The sequence below is a fragment of the Engystomops pustulosus genome, chromosome 1 (genome assembly GCF_040894005.1).
Source record: "Engystomops pustulosus chromosome 1, aEngPut4.maternal, whole genome shotgun sequence".
Classification (NCBI taxonomy): domain Eukaryota; kingdom Metazoa; phylum Chordata; class Amphibia; order Anura; family Leptodactylidae; genus Engystomops; species Engystomops pustulosus.
Window position 1 is genome coordinate 95457494 of NC_092411.1, and position 17026 is coordinate 95474519.

Below are 17026 nucleotides of genomic sequence, written 5' to 3' on the forward strand. Positions count from 1 at the left end.
TATGTCATACCTTGTGGACAGCACTTGTTTGGAGCCAAGTTCATCCTACAACAGGATGATGACCCAAAGCGCATCTCCAAATTATGCATGAACCATTTAGGGAAGAAGCCGGCAGTTGGTATTCTATCTGTAATTCAGTGGCCACCCAGTCAACAGTTCTCAACCATGTTGAGCTGCTGTGGGAGCAGCTTGACCGTAAGGTACGCAAAAAGTGCCCATCAAGCCAATCCAACTTGTGGGAGGGGCTTCTGGAAACATGGGGTGAAATTTCTGCAGATTACCTCAGCAATCTAACAGCTAGAATGCCAAAGGTCTGCAATGCTGGAATTGTAGCAACGGGAGCATTCTTTGATGAAAGCAAAGTTTGAAAAAGAAAATTATTATTTTAAATGAAAAAAAAGAAATTTCGAACCTTGTCAGTGTATGGACAATATTTTCCATTAATTCTACAACTCATTTGAAAAATTTAAGTATGAGTTTTCATGGAAAACACAAAATTGGCTTCTTTTGAGCAATAGTGTATGTATATAGTGCGATCATATGAGCATTGCTTTACAGATAACTAACTACCCATCCCTGTTCCACATGGCTTGGAGGGAAAGGTAAGGAGATGAAGATACGATGAAATGTGTAGAACAAGAAGATAAAATGTAATCAATGGTGAAAGGCAGTAAAGAAAGTCTTAAAACACTATATTTAACACAGTGTCCGACACTGATCATAAATATAATAAATGTTGTAAACCCATATTGTGATGTAGTCCCTGACAAAAAATGCACCAAATTTTGTGCAAACTTTTTTGTGCAGGTTGTTGCATAAGCCCTGACCCTTCATTGGGCAAGGTACAGAAATAAGCTTTTTGTAAAATTCAGACATGTCTCTGCAGGAGAATTTTTTTTTTACTCTTAGTTCTATAAATGTTTTTCTTTCAAGTGTATGTAATTTTTATTCTAACATTTTTGTAGCCTTAATAAGCACAGACTTGTATATAAAATCTAAAATTCATCTACAATGCTTGCTGCTCTTAAACTATCTACAACCTTCAAAACATTGCTTCGCTGTACGAGTCCATTCACTGCCAGTATACAAGACATTAACCCATTTAATCAATGAACGTGTATCTGTCTACACTTGTATTGCAATAGAGGGGGATATTTCTACACTCTGATGTGGAAGATCTGATTTTTAGATAAGCCACTTCTACAGATCTTACTGCCTATATGTCTCTTCTCATGAATAAATAGACCTAAATCTTTATTATATTTGTTCATAAAAAGTGTTTTTCAACTCCAGGGCATCTTTTTTTTTTTATCAACCAGTGCTCAGAAATAAATTGAATATTCTAGGTAAGGTCCCACTAATACTTTGTAAGTTGGTAAAATTGCATGTCCATGCCTCTTCATAAAGTGATTATAACGTAAAGTGCTAAAAAGTTCATACAATGTGAAGTGATACTTCAGTAAAAATATTTAAAGACCAAAACAAAAGACCTTAAACCAGTAATTGTAGAGTAATATTGTTGAATGTGTAATTTAAGGATCTAGTCGTGAACTATAATTTTGTGCCCACATCTTCAGCATTGTGAAAAGCGCACTTCCTCAGTAAGTCCAAATGTTGGATGCCTTATTTTCTAATAAGAGATTTATATTATAATGATATTCGCTATTCGCCATTATGTCTTTAGGTCCAATGTGAAAATTTCTTTTATAACCTTCTCCCACAGTGAACATGGATAATTTGTACTTTTTTAAAGCTCTCATTGAAGATCTACACTCACCGGCCACTTTATTAGGTACACCTGTCCAACTGCTCGTTAACACTTAATTTCTAATCAGCCAATCACATGGCGGCAACTCAGTGCATTTAGGCATGTAAACATGGTCAAGACAATCTCCTGCAGTTCAAACCGAGCATCAGTATGGGGAAGAAAGGTGATTTGAGTGCCTTTGAACGTGGCATGGTTGTTGGTGCCAGAAGGGCTGGTCTGAGTATTTCAGAAACTGCTGATCTACTGGGATTTTCACGCACAACCATCTCTAGGGTTTACAGAGAATGGTCCGAAAAAGAAAAAACATCCAGTGAGCGGCAGTTCTGTGGGCGGAAATGCCTTGTTGATGCCAGAGGTCAGAGGAGAATGGGCAGACTGGTTCGAGCTGATAGAAAGGCAACAGTGACTCAAATCGCCACCCGTTACAACCAAGGTAGGCAGAAGAGAATCTCTGAACGCACAGTACGTCGAACTTTGAGGTAGATGGGCTACAGCAGCAGAAGACCTCACCGGGTGCCACTCCTTTCAGCTAAGAACAGGAAACGGAGGCTACAATTTGCACAAGCTCATCGAAATTGGACAGTAGAAGATTGGAAAAACGTTGCCTGGTCTGATGAGTCTCGATTTCTGCTGCGACATTTGGATGGTAGGGTCAGAATTTGGGCGACAACAACATGAAAGCATGGATCCATCCTGCCTTGTATCAACGGTTCAGGCTGGTGGTGGTGGTGTCATGGTGTGGGGAATATTTTCTTGGCACTCTTTGGGCCCCTTGGTACCAATTGAGCATCGTTGCAACGCCACAGCCTACCTGAGTATTGTTGCTGACTATGTCCATCCCTTTATGACCACAATGTACCCAACATCTGATGGCTACTTTCAGCAGGATAATGCACCATGTCATAAAGCTGGAATCATCTCAGACTGGTTTCTTGAACATGAAAATGAGTTCACTGTACTCAAATGGCCTCCACAGTCACCAGATCTCAATCCAATAGAGCATCTTAGGGATGTGGTGAAGCAGGAGATTCGCATCATGGATGTGCAGCTGACAAATCTGCTGCAACTGTGTGATGCCATCATGTCAATATGGACCAAAATCTCTGAGGAATGCTTCCAGCACCTTGTTGAATCTATGCCACGAAGAATTGAGGCAGTTCTGAAGGCAAAAGGGGGTCCAACCCGTTACTAGCATGGTGTACCTAATAAAGTGGCCGGTGAGTGTATTTGTTCTTCTATATTTGTTTAATTTCATTGTATGGTATATACCAACTCTGGAAAAAAAACACAGTGAGCATCAGGAAAAACTCACTGTTATCTTTGAGCAAGGTTTATACAACTTGACCATTCATTTTCAGATGGCAAAAATCCAAATTTGTATTTTTTACTTAAAATTCAAGACAGTCCTAGCAAATTTGGACTTTTAGTGTATAAATCCAGTGCCACAATCCTCCTGGCTGATCAGCAGATGAAGCATCTTTCATTCATTTTTAAGCCTTGTAGAACTAGAAATCCACAGTATAAAATCAAGCAGGAACAGGGTCTCGCAATTTTACTAACATTTAAGTGATTGCTGCTTCTATGATTGCTATAAGTGCACACACTTTCTACTCCCAACAGTTTTGGTGAGAGAAGAAAATAAGAAAATGTTACAGATGTAGCAAACTCTAAAGACTTGTTTCCTTGGGATTGATTCTCTGCAGATTTCCTGCAACAAGTAATGTTACAAACAAGTACAGGACAAGGAGATGGGGGAAAAACAAGATGCATCTCTTGTGGATCTCCCACCCCCCTCTTGCTTAGTGACTCAGATACCTTAGCTGCATTAAATGGCCAAATAGTGTCACATACAAAACCCCAATAATGCTGGCACACACAATTTACAAAATCCCACATAAAAACCTGAAATGCAGACTGCTATAATAAAGGCCCAAATAATACAATACAATACATTGCTAACAAAATACCATAACACGCAACAAGCATATTGATATCACACATAGGTGGGTTTCTAGCATAGAAAATATAATAAAGGTTCCAAATTTTGCAATCCTACCCCATACATGCCACCATAAAAAAGGCAAAATAAAACCGCTATTCAGAATCTAATGGTATTGCCAGGGTCAGACTGGCCCAGTGGTGTACCCGTGAAAACACTGGTGGGCCCTGACTTCTATTAGCTCCGCCTCTGCCATGTGCTGCCTCAGCCCCAGTCATAGCTGACTCCACCCCCATCAGCCGTTTCGGGACTCCAACTCTATCTGTGTCCAGAAAATGGAAAATATGGGGCGTATGAGAGAGTGCCCAAATATGGGGCATATGAGAGGGGGCCACAATATGTGGGGGAGGTGAGAGGTCACTATAATAGGGGAGGGGGGTGACAGGAGGCAACAATATGTGGGGAAGGTGAGAGAAGGTCACAATATGAGAGGGGTGTTAGGTCACAATATGAGGGGAAGGTGAGGGACCCCAATAGGAGCTGGGAGAGGAACTCATTGCTTTCAATAGGGCTTACCTAATGCTAGACCTTACACCTCGGGCACATCTGGGGAATCTCCTCCCTGGCGTCTGAATACAGACGTTTGGGGAGGAGATTCTCCAGATGCATTTTAAAACACATAAAATGCATTTTAAAACACAATTCAATCGCATGTACACACTATCTTAAGCTGCGTTCACATTATGTGTGTGCATTGTGTTTTATACATTGCAAAACACACCTCAAAATACATCCATGTTTTTACTATCATTAATGCTTACGTGTTTTGGGATGCATTTTACCTGATGCATTTGCTGTGCCTTTCAAAACACAATGAAAATGCATTCTATAATGTGGCTTTAGAATGTACATGTAATATTTCCATGTAGCAGTAGGTGGGCCACCGGAATCAATTTCACTGGTGGGCCCTAGGCCCCTCAGTCAGACCCTAGGTATTGCAAGATACATCTGAACACTGGAAGTATTATAGTACCTAGATTTTACTATTATACACAAAATGAATAACAAGCTATAAAACTACAGTGCTAGCAATGTCCAATCACTTAAAGGACATATACCACCAGGATGAACGATTGTGCCTAGAGATGGGCGAATCGATTCTAACAAATCTAAATTTGTTTAGAATTTCAGGAAAACTTTGATTTTTTTACCCCATTTATTAGCAAAATGGCCATGAGCACAACGTGTTACAAGGGGCAGAGAACTCTGGAAAGAAGAAAGGAACATTGCGGTACTGTTCCTCACTGTATGGCGGTAGTGTCTCTCATGGTATGGGGCTAGTGTTCCTCACTGTATGGAGGTAGTGTTCCTCACTGTATGGGGGTAGTGTCCCTCACTGTATGGGGGTAGTGTTCCTCACTGTATGGCGGTAGTGTCCCTCACGATATGGGGCTAGTGTTCCTCACTGTATGGCGGTAGTGTTCCTCACTGTATGGGGGTAGTGTCCCTCACTGTATGGTGGTAGTATTCCTCAGTGTATGGCGGTAGTGTTCCTCACAGTATGGCGGTAGTGTTCCTCACTGTATGGCGGTAGTGTTCCTCACTGTATGGGGGTAGTGATCCTCACTGGATGGGGGTAGTGTTCCTCACTGTATGGAGGTAGTATTCCTCAGTGTATGGGGGTAGTGTTCCTCACAGTATGGCGATAGTGTTCCTCACTGTATGGCGGTAGTGTTCCTCACTGTATGGGGGTAGTGTCCCTCACTGTATGGCGGTAGTGTTCCTCACTGTATGGAGGTAGTGTTCCTCACTGTATGGGGGTAGTATTCCTCAGTGTATGGTGGTAGTGTTCCTCAGAGTATGGTGGTAGTGTCCCTCACTGTATGGCGGTAGTGTTCCTCACTGTATGGCTGTAGTGTTCCTCACTGTATGGGGGTAGTGTCCCTCACAATATGGCGATAGTGTTCCTCACTGTATGGGGGTAGTATTCCTCACTGTATGGCGGTAGTGTAACTCACTGTATGGGGGTAGTGTCCCTCACTGTATGGCGGTAGTGTCCCTCACTGTATGGCGGTAGTGTCCCTCACTGTACGGCGGTAGTGTCCCTCACTGTATGGCGGAATTGTTCCTCACTGTATGGCAGTAGTGTTCCTCACTGTATGGGAGTAGTGTCCCTCACTGTATGGGGGTATTGTTCCTCACTATGTGGCGGTAGTGTCCCTCACTGTATGGGGGAAGTGTTCCTCACTGTAAGGGGGTAGTATTCCTCACTCTTTGGATATAGTGTTCCTCACTGTATGGCGGAAGTGTTCCTCACTGTATGGCGGTAGTATTCCGATCGGTATGGCGGTAGCGTTCCTCACTTTATGGCGGTAGCATTCCTCACTGTATGGCGGTAGTGTTCCTCACTGTATGGCGGTAGTGTCCCTCACTGTATGGCGGTAGTGTCCTTCACTGTATGGCGGTAGTGTTCCTCACTGTATGGCGGTAGTGTTCATCACTGTATGGGGGTAGTGTTCCTCACTGTATGGCGCTAGTGTATCGCACTGTATGGCAGTAGTGTTCCTCACAGTATGCCGGTAGTGCTCCTCACTGTATGGGGGTAGTGTTCCTCACTTTATGGGGGTAGTGTTCCTCACTGTATGGCGGTAGTGTTCCTCACTGTATGGCGGCAGTGTTCCTCACTGTATGGAGGTAGTGTTCATCACTGTATGGCGGTAGTGTCCCTCACTGTATGGCGGTAGTGTTCCTCACTGTATGGGGGTAGTATTCCTCACTGTATGGCGGTAGTGTTCCTCACTGAATGGTGGTAGTGTTCCTCACTGTATGGGGGTAGTGTCCCTCACTGTGTGGCGATAGTGTTCCTCACTGTATGGGGGTAGTGTTCCTCACTGTATGGGGTTGGTGTTCCTCACTGTATGGGGTTAGTGTTCCTCACTGTATGGGGGTAGTGTTCCTCACTTTATGGCGGTAGTGTCCCTCACTGTATGCCGGTGGTGTTCCTCACTGTATGGGGGTAGTGTTCCTCTCTGTATGGGGGTAGTGTTCCTCACTGTATGGCGGTAGTGTCCCTCACTGTATGGGGGTAGTGTTCCTCACTGTATGGTGGTAGTGTTTCTCAGAGTATGGGGATAGTGTTCCTCACTGTATGGCGGTAGTGTTTCTCAGAGTATGGGGGTAGTGTTCCTCACTGTATGGGGGTAGTGTTCTTCACTGTATGGCGGTAGTGTTCCTCACTGTATGGCGGTAGTCTCCCTCACTGTATGGCGGTAGTGTCCCTCACTGTATGAGGGTAGTGTCCCTCACTGTATGGCGGTAGTGTTCCTCACTGTATGGCGGTAGTGTTCCTCACTGTATGGAGGTAGTGTTCCTCACTTTAGTGGGGTAGTGTTCCTCATTGTATGGGGGTAGTGTTCCTCACTGTATGGGGGTAGTGTTCCTTACTGTATGGGGGTAGTGTTCCTCACTGTATGGCAGTAGTGTTCCTCACTGGAGGGGGTAGTGTTCCTCACTGGATGGGGGTAGTGTTCCTCACTGGATGGGGGTAGTGTTCCTCACTGTATGGCGGTAGTGTTCCTCACTGTATGGCGGTAGTGTCCCTCACTGTGTGGCGGTAGTGCTCCTCACTGTATGGTGGTAGTGTTCCTCACTGTATGGGGGTAGTGTCCCTCGCTGCATGGCGGTAGTGTCCCTCACTGTATGGATGAAGTGTCGCTCATTGTATGGCGGTTGTGTTCCTCACTGGATGGGGGTAGTGTTCCTCACTGGATGGGGGTAGTGTCCCTCGCTGTATGGCGGTACTGTCCCTCACTGTATGGATGAAGTGTCCCTCACTGTATGGCGGTAGTGTCCCTCACTGTATGGGGGTAGTGTTCCTCACTGTATGGAGGTAGTGTTCCTTACTGTATGCCGGTAGTATTCCTCACAGTGTGGCAGTAGTGATCCTATCGGTATGGCGGTAGTGATCCTATCGGTATGGCGGTAGTGTTCCTCACTGTATGGCGGTAGTGTTCCTCACTGTATGGGGGTAGTGTTCCTCACTGTATGGCGGTAGTGTTCCTCACAGTATGGCGGTAGTGTTCCTCACTGTATGGGGGTAGTGTTCCTCACTGTATGGGGTAGTGCTCCTCACTGTATGGCGGTAGTGTTCCTCACTGTATGGCGATAGTGTCCCTGTGTGGCGGTAGTGTTCCTCACTGTGTGGCAGTAGTGTTCCTCACTGTATGACGGTAGTGTAACTCACTGTATGCCGTTAGTGTAACTCACTGTATGGCGGAAGTGTCCCTCACTGTATGGGAGTAGTGTTCCTCACTGTTTGACTGTACTGTCCCTCACTGTATGGCAGTAGTGTCCCTCACTGTATGGGGGTAGTGTCCCTCACTGTATGGTGGTAGTGTCCCTCACTGTATGGCGGTAGTGTCCCTCACTGTATGGAGGTAGGGTCCCTCACTGTTTGGCGGTAGTGTTCCTCACTGTATGGAAGTAGTGTTCCTCACTGTTTGGCGGTACCATCCCTCACTGCATGGCGGTAGTGTCCCCCACTGTATGGGGGTAGTGTTCCTCAAAGTATGGAAGTAGTGTCCCTCCCAGTGTGGCGGTTGTTTCCCTCACTGTATGGCGGTAGTGTCCCTCACTGTATGGCGGTAGTGTCCCTCACTGTATGCAGGTAGGGTCCCTCACTGTTTGGCAGTAGTGTTTCTCACTGTATGGAAGTAGTGTTCCTCACTGTTTGGCGGTACCATCCCTCACTGCATGGCGGTAGTGTCCCTCACTGTATGGGGGTAGTGTTCCTCAAAGTATGGAAGTAGTGTCCCTCCCTGTGTGGCGGTTGTTTCCCTCACTGTATGGCGGTAGTGTCCCTCATTGTATGGCGGTAGTGTCCCTCACTGTATGGCGGTAGTGTCCCTCACTGTATGGCGGTAGTGTCCCTCACTGTATGGCGGTAAGGTCCCTCAATGTTTGGCAGGTAGTGTTCCTCACTGTGTGGAAGAAGTGTTCCTCACTATATGGCGGTAGTGTCCCTCACTGTGTGCCGGTAGTCTTCCTCACTTTATGGCGGTAGTGTCCCTCACTGTATGGCGGTAGTGTCCCTCACTGTATGGCGGTAGTGTCCCTCACTGTATGGCGGTAGTGTCCCTCACTGTATGGCGGTAGTGTCCCTCACTGTATGGGGGTAGTGTTCCTCAAAGTATGGAATTAGTGTCCCTCCCTGTGTGGCAGTATGGGGGTAGTGTAACTCACTGTGTGGCGGTAGTGTCCCTCACTGTATGGGGGGTAGTGTCTCTCACTGTATGGGGGTATTGTTCCTCAAAGTATGGAAGTAGTGTCCCTCCCTGTGTGGCAGTTGTTTCCCTCACTGTATGGCGGTAGTGTCCCTCACTGTATGGCAGTAGTGTCCCTCACTGTATGGCGGTAGTGTCCCTCACTGTATGGCGGTAGTGTTCCTCCCTGTATGGTGGTAGTGTTCCTCAATGTATGGCAGTAGTGTCCCTCACTGTATGGCGGTAGTGTTCCTCACTGTATGGCGGTAGGGTCCCTTACTGTTTGGCGGTAGTGTTCCTCACTGTATGGAAGTAGTGTTCCTCACTGTATGCCGGTAGTCTTCCTCACTGTGCGCCGGTAGTCTTCTTCACTGTGTGCCAGTAGTCTTCCTCACTGTTTGGCGGTACCGTCCCTCACTGTATGGCAGTAGTGTCCCTCACTGTAAGGGGGTAGTGTTCCTCAAAGTATGGGGGTAGTGTTCCTTGCTGTATGGGGGTAGTGTCCCTCACTGTATGGTGGTAGGGATACCAAAATTGTATAGGTTTTATAATGTTCTCATACATTTACAAAAATTAAAACCTCCTGTACAATTTTTTTTTTTCATTTTGCCATATTTTGGCTCTAATTACTTTTTTATACTTTGGAGCTGTGGGAGGTGTAATGTTTTGCGACTTTTGATGGCGTTTTCATTGCTATAATTTTAAAGATTTTACGACCCTTATCACTTTTTATTAAATTTTTTATATTTTTCAAAATGGTAAAAAAGTGCCATTTTCGACTGGGCGCTATTTTCTGTTACGGGGTTAAACGCAGTGAAAAAACGTTATTATATTTTTATAGATTGGGCAATCGCACATTGTAATGAAGGTTTTAACCCGAGGCAGCCTTGGGTCTTCGGAAGACCCGAGGCTGTCATGGTGACGGATCGCAGCTCCCCGATGACGTTACTGGAAGCAACAATCCTTGGAAAGCCAGCAGTGTTCTGCGGGTTGACATCCGCGATCGGTGCTAGCACTGACCGAGGGGGTTACCGGTAAGCCTTTGCTGCAATATGCAGCAAAGATTTATTGGCTATGGAAAGGGCTGAGTCTGTGAGCCCTCGCCATGCACCCGCACCCAGCATGTTACTGTTACGTCACATGCCGTGATTTGTTTCGTATTTTCTCTGAAAAATTCGCTGAACCGTATCGAATCGAATTTTCACTAATTAGCCCATCTCTAATTGTGCCCCCTCTGGCAGGATCTGCTCCTCTTTCAGCTTCTTTAAAAATGCAAATGAGTCTGAGGTGCTACAGGTTCCATTAGCACCTCAGGCTCATCTGCATAATTTAAAGAAAACCAGGGTATAAGAAGTTAAAGGAAGAACACATCCTGCCAGAGGGGGCACACACTAGTTTGTCAGTGTGTCTGGTTTACAATAGTGAATGGTAGATGTTATTTAAACCCTTTTCTGAAATACTCAGGGCAGGGCAGCTCCTATTTCTAAATGACAAATACCTTACTGATCATACTATAGTTTACTATAAAGGCAAATGTCAATTAATGAATGAGTAAAGGTACCCTCCTTTTTGTCCCTCTACAATCTATCCATGGAGGAAACCTTTCCTACCAGGCCTGAAAACTAGATTTTTCGTGTTACAATTTTCTTTAAAAATCCATAAAAGAATGGTCGCTATTTCCATCATGATAAAAATAGTGACCATCTCATTACAATTTACAATTGCTACAGTGGTAAATCAGGATAATCTGACTAATAGGGGATTATGTATTACACATGCGATTATCCTTTAGGGTAAGAAAATTGCAAACCATTATCTCTGCTCTGATTCCATTGCTTTATATGCTTCCTTCTGTAGGTGTCATATTGGGTTTTTCATTAGCTAAGCCAAAAATGCATTTTAGCTATTCAATTAGAATAATAGTTAGCAAATGTTGAAGCAGAACACATATTCCTAACTTCTAAAGATTTTAAAGATCTATGTGCTATAAACCTCTTTTAAATGAGCTATTGTCTTCCCAGCCTGTTTCTCCTGTCAGCCAGGTCTGCCACAATTTTCTTTCTTTACGAATAACTTGACCCATTTTCTCCTGTTATCAAACTCCAGCATTGATGTCTCCTCTATGATTTACCAAATCTTCAAAAACAGACACTTCCACTCTAGACACCCACTGAATCCCAATATATTATTCCTTTATGTTTGTGCAACATATGATTATGCTGTTATAGGAAGTTTAGAGAAATACAGATGTAGCATAGATTTTAGAGTGCCAAACAAAATGTATAAATCAGTGATCTCTGGTCAGTGGCTTGGGAAATACGTGTGGCTATTAGTACCTCTATAAGTCCACCACCAAGTCAAAGGTATTGGAGCACTTTGTTCAGTCCCTGTACTACAAGTGTATAAAACAGACTCTTTCCAGGAAGAAATGTTGTTATGCAGGGTAACCACAGAGGACACAGACAGAGATAGTGGGTCCTGAGACTAAACCCCTTTCTAGTAGTTGATGTTCGCTACCGGACAAGGAGACTAAAACATGACAAACAGATATGTGGCACCAGGGCCAAATTAAGGTTGGTGGGGGCCCCTGGGCGCAAAATCTGGGGGGGGGGGGGGGGGGCATTGAATTTAGTCCAGACAGAGAACAGCAATCGCTATATACTACTCCCCAGCAATAACTATATACAGCCCCCCAGTAATCACTAAGTAAGGCTCCCCCAGTAATCACTATACAGAGTGCGCCCCCAGTAATCACTACTATATACAGCTCCCCCAATAATCACTACATACAGCCTCCCAGCAATCGCTATATACAGCTCCTAGTAATCAGTAAATACAGCCTCCCAGTAATCACTTTATACAGCCCCCCTATAATAAATAACTATATTCAGTCCCCCTATAACTATATACAGCCCCCCTATATTAACTAACTATACATAGTCCTAAATTAAATAATAAAATTTTACTCGCCTTCCATCATTTCCCCGATGTGCGCCAACCTCCTTCCCTTCCCTCGTGGTGTCAGGATAGTGGATATCGGAAGTGTACCAAGATGGTGGGTAAATGTGCCCCTATATGCTCTGAATGGATAGTATGCAAAACACACTCTCCATTCAGCCCAGCTTTCCTGAGATCGGTGCTGTCCCAGAGGGAGGACCTACATATATGGTTTTGTGGTTTTGTCATAAATAAGTAGTTTTAACTACAACCAAGTATTGGTTGTGGACAGGTTAAGTGCAATGCAATTTTAAAGTTTCAATACAGTTTACTTGCTGACCAAAAAGGACAACAGAAGAGAAGTATTAAACAAGATGAATTCAAAACCAGGAGAAATAGGAAATACCAGGGAAGACCGGGGAAATTTCAGTAGATAAGGAGATTTTCCCATCCACACTATAATATATCCACAGGATATGTAATAAATATATGAAGGGGAGCCACCTGAGCCCAAACCCTTTTCAGTAGCGGAGGTCCACTGACCTCTTTCCTATAGTGAAATTGAGTGGAAAGTGTGCTATGTATGTGTGGGCACTCTCCATTCAAAACCTGGGTAACAGCTGGGCTCTTGATATGACCGTAGCGCCTATATGCCACTGCAATGATCGCCACAGCGGGGGTTTCGGGGGGCACCTATCTTTAACCGTGACAATGTAAACGGTAACAGTGTGCGATAGTCACGATCCTGGCTACAGGCTACGAGGTCAAACATGACCGCAGCCTTTATATGGCTTCCTCAACGGATCCCACCTCAATCACCACCCATGTTCACTGGGTTTGGGTGTGCCGATAGTCTCCATGGTAACCCCAGGCTCCAGTGAAGGACTGTCTTCAGCTGCTGAGTGACAGATCCTTTTTCCAAACGCATCTGATCCTGTGCAAGTCAGCCTTTGCATCTGCATAGGCTGACTACTCTAATACACTGCTAAACATAAGTATTGCAGAGTGGGACAGTAAAATATTTTGTTTTAAAAAGTTATGAAAAATTTTAAAAATAAAAGATAATACAAATAAAGAAAGTGAAAATCTGCACACAATCCTGTGTATATGGTGTCTAAGCGTCAATAGCAACCCATCAAAAATTAGGATTTTCGCGCATGCCACCAAAAAGAAAAGCAATAAAAAGTGATTAAAATGTCACATTTCCATCACAACGATTCCAATAAAAAGTATAACTTTTATTCCACAAAAAAACCCCAATACAGCTCAATCAACAACAAAAATCTATATGATACACCACTTCGAAGATGACGAAGCAAAAGTAAGTGTTTTTTCTCTACAAATATGTTTTTATTCTTCAACATTATTCAAACATAAAAAGCTATATTAATGGGATATTACCCTAATTGTTCGGACCCATAGAACATAAGTAAAACTAAATATCTACGCTATAAACAAAAAAAAGTAAAAAAAAAAAAAGATATCAGAATATAATTTTTGCATTCCCTCCAAGAAAGTTAATAAAATGTAATCAATTGGGTATAACCATCCCAAAATAGTGTTACTATACTCCTTGAGTGGTTTGATCCAATGGGGTAATTTTTCAGTGGTTTCTCTTGTTCTGTCATAATATATGCTCAGCAAATGCTACATAGCAGCTTAAATTTGTTTCAGCAAAATTTGCCCACCAAAAGCGTGATGGCGCTCCTTCCCTTCTGCCCATTTCTGCCCTCTGTTATGGTCACATGAAGTGGTTTACTTACACATGTGGGGTACGCCATATTTGAGGGAAAAAAGACAACAAAATCTGAGATGTGTTTTATCGTTATTTTCTGCATGATCATGTAAATTTTAAGGCTAAATAAACATTCTATTGTCCAAATTTGAAAAATCCAAATAGAATGTCCATTTTGTTTGATTTTGTCCATGTTTGATGCTTAAACAATTAACAAGCTTAACATGGGTTGTTTTGAATAGTTTGAGGGGTGAAATTTAAAAATGTGGTACTTTGTGGGGAGTTTCTAATAAATAGAATTTTTAAAATCCCGATTAATATGAATAGGCGTCTAAATCTTAAATTTTCGTGAAAATCGGGAAAATTGCTGATCTATTTGTAAGCTTCCTGACTTCCTAATAAAGTAAAGCAACAAAAATAAATGATGTCAACATAAAACAGATGTAACACCCCTGCCAATGCATAGGCAAGGTGGTAGTTGCGAATAGCACCCTGTCCATGTCAGGAGCTGTTAGGGAGACTGGTCACCTCTCTTGGAGGTCTCTAAGCACTGGAGAACTTTGTAACTACAGCTGTAACCACTGCCACTGTAATACAAGCTGGAAGCTGGAGTATATAAACCCCTGATGAGCGGAAGCACATGGTCTTTTAGTCAGAGCATAGAGTATGCAGACAGAACCAGACCTCATGCCTCTGTTCTAATTCCAGGGACTACAAGTGCCTCAGGCCTACTGCCTAGCACCCAGTGCAAATCTGGAGACTTAAGCCCAGAATTGAGATTCACCACTCAATTCCATTTGCATCAGGCCATTTGATTTACACGATGTTGCCTCCATCTGATCCCTGGATACGGCTGCTCATCACCATGGTATTCTCCATCCATCACCCAGGGATTCATCCCACAGACACTTCCGGGGTTGCCCCAGGTAGAAACCACTGCATCAGCCTCTCCCTCCATACTTATTGCACACACCACCTGCTGGAGACCTTCCAGGCTGTAGGATAGCCCTCCAGACTCATGCCAAGAAGCGTGACCTCAATGCGCCCTAGGCCGCAATCGCCAGCCACTCCGGTATTCCGGGCCCCAGCTGCCTTCAGGCCACAAGAAAATTCTAGGCCCAGTGGGGGATGTTTCACAGACATATGGTTAATGTATGTCAGGGTGAGACAGGGTTTCTCAGCACTTTACCCCCTTACTGGAGACAGAACTGGAGCCCTGATTGGCTCTTCACCTCCAGTTTCTGACTGATTGATCCCATATTGCATTCTTGTTGGTAAGTATGAGGTTAACAAAAATCTGAATATCACAACTTTCTTAGAATCTGGCAGCTGGCTGTTCTGGATGCTTGTCAGACAGACAGTTTGCAGTGACCCAAGGATGTCACTTTGAAGTCAGACATCTTGTGGATTAGGTATTTTAAGAAAGCAAGGGAATTCCTTCTCCGCCTCTGCCCTTCATTAGATGAAATTCAGTCAGAGTGATAGATACTTTGGATCAGGGGAATGTGTCCATTCCTCCTTTCTACGCAGGGATTCTATAAGGTGAACTAAGCCAGGCTTTTGCTTTGCATCTGACACATTGACAGCTGTACTGGGGATTCACTGCTGGGCCATTAAATCAGGAGTAGCACTATTAGAAGTTTGTATATAATTGGAGATAGGAGACAAAATGTGGATAACATATTGTGCCCAGAAACAGTGGATGAAATACAGATCTAGGCTACGAGTAGAGGGATTTAACAAAGGTATGTTACAAGAAAAGTAAATGGTAGGAACTGTATTTATGATATTTTATTTGTGCAGCAATAGAGGATTGTAGTTTTTGTTGTTATTAGAGTAATGTAACAGCTACCAAATACCAGGATTTAATGGATTTAAAGAAAACATGGCACCATATAGTCATAAAAATCATATATTGACAAGGGCTCATTTACTTACCTGTCCGACAGAGTTCACCGAAAGTGCATTGTCTGACAATAATGCACTCTGCTGCAATTCACCAAGATCGTGCGCCCGATATCCAGAATTTGTTGTTTCCCTGCTCAGGTCCGACGGAGTTTACCTTCTTTTAAGTGGTAGCAGCAGGACTATAACTTCTCCAAGTGCATTGAGATTGGGTCCTCACACTGCTTTCATCAGGTGGTGTGAAGTTACTAAATGGACAGAGCTAAGAAACACGACAGTGTCAGGATTTATATGCAATCCTGGAATATAAATTCTCTTTTTTACAGATTGTAACAAAATACAGAAATGTATTTTAAATGGAGGGCGACCAGGTAATATATTCCTGAAGGATTCCCCCAAACCAGACACTTGTCAAAGAGAGAACAATGGACACTTTATTAAATGTTGGTTTACCTTGCCTAAATAATACCTTCTCACTCTATATAAAGGAAAGCTACCACCACGGATCTACCTATTAAAGTAGATCTGGTGGTAGGTGCCTCTAATGTATGTAAGGATAGCCCTTTGAAGGGCTAATCCTTTAGTCCCCTTTATCTTTTTTAATCTTTAATTGTGGTAATATGCTAATTTACCAAAGAGGTTACTTGGGCGTGGAGTAGCTGAAGCTGAGGCTACATGGCGTGGATACTCTATGCCCCAGTAGCCTCCCTGATCCTCCTATCCAGATATCTTCAGCGTGCAGTTAAGAAGAGCTGCTCGCCCTTGTCCACAAAGCCGACATTCTGCGCATGCGCAGTATCTCTGGCTTTGGATCCGAGACCACGCAGCCAGCATTCTACACATGCGTAGAACGCAGGCTTCGCGGACGAGGGCGCGCAGCTACTTGTAACTGCACGCTGAAGATATCTGGGTAGGAGGATCAAGAAGGCTACTGGGGCGTGGAGTAGCCGCATCGCGTATCCTCAGCTTCGGTTACTTCACGCCCCAGTAACCTCTTTGGTAAATTAGCATATTATCACAATTAAAGATTAATAAATATAAAGGGGACTAAAGGATTAGCCGTTATAAGGGCTATAAGGCCTTAATAGGTAGATCTATGGTGATAGGTTTCCTTTAAGTATAACAATTACATAATACCGCCATATATAGCATACACAATACTGCCATTTCATCCCCACACAAAAGAACAATTCAGTCTTCAAATAATATTGCCATTCTATGCCCAAGAGAAGAGAGACCCAAAACCAAGAGTATTGCAGGCACACATATTTCTATTATACCTCATTTCTTTGTTATCTCCCTATTTTAGGAGTGCAATAACTAATGTGAAAATCTGTAATTCGGTAATTTCCACACGAATTGTACTTGGTGATGCGTTAACAGATGTTTGTAACTATTTTTATACATTTTTCGATTTTTGAACAAATAACTCTCCTTTCTCTCCTCTATGCCCACGTCAAGGTCCGGACGTACTCCTGAAG

General features: G+C 43.6%; 1 long non-coding RNA gene across 2 annotated transcripts in view; it reads right to left on the reverse strand.

Annotated features, from left to right (window-relative positions):
• The window catches only part of LOC140127663 (uncharacterized), a 62873-nt gene that overhangs the window by 23492 nt on the left and 22355 nt on the right, over positions 1–17026 (reverse strand). For both annotated transcript variants that reach the window (XR_011855047.1, XR_011855048.1), the window contains exon 3: positions 15579–15807. This is a non-coding gene — a long non-coding RNA (uncharacterized lncRNA). The remainder of the gene's footprint in view (positions 1–15578; positions 15808–17026) is intronic.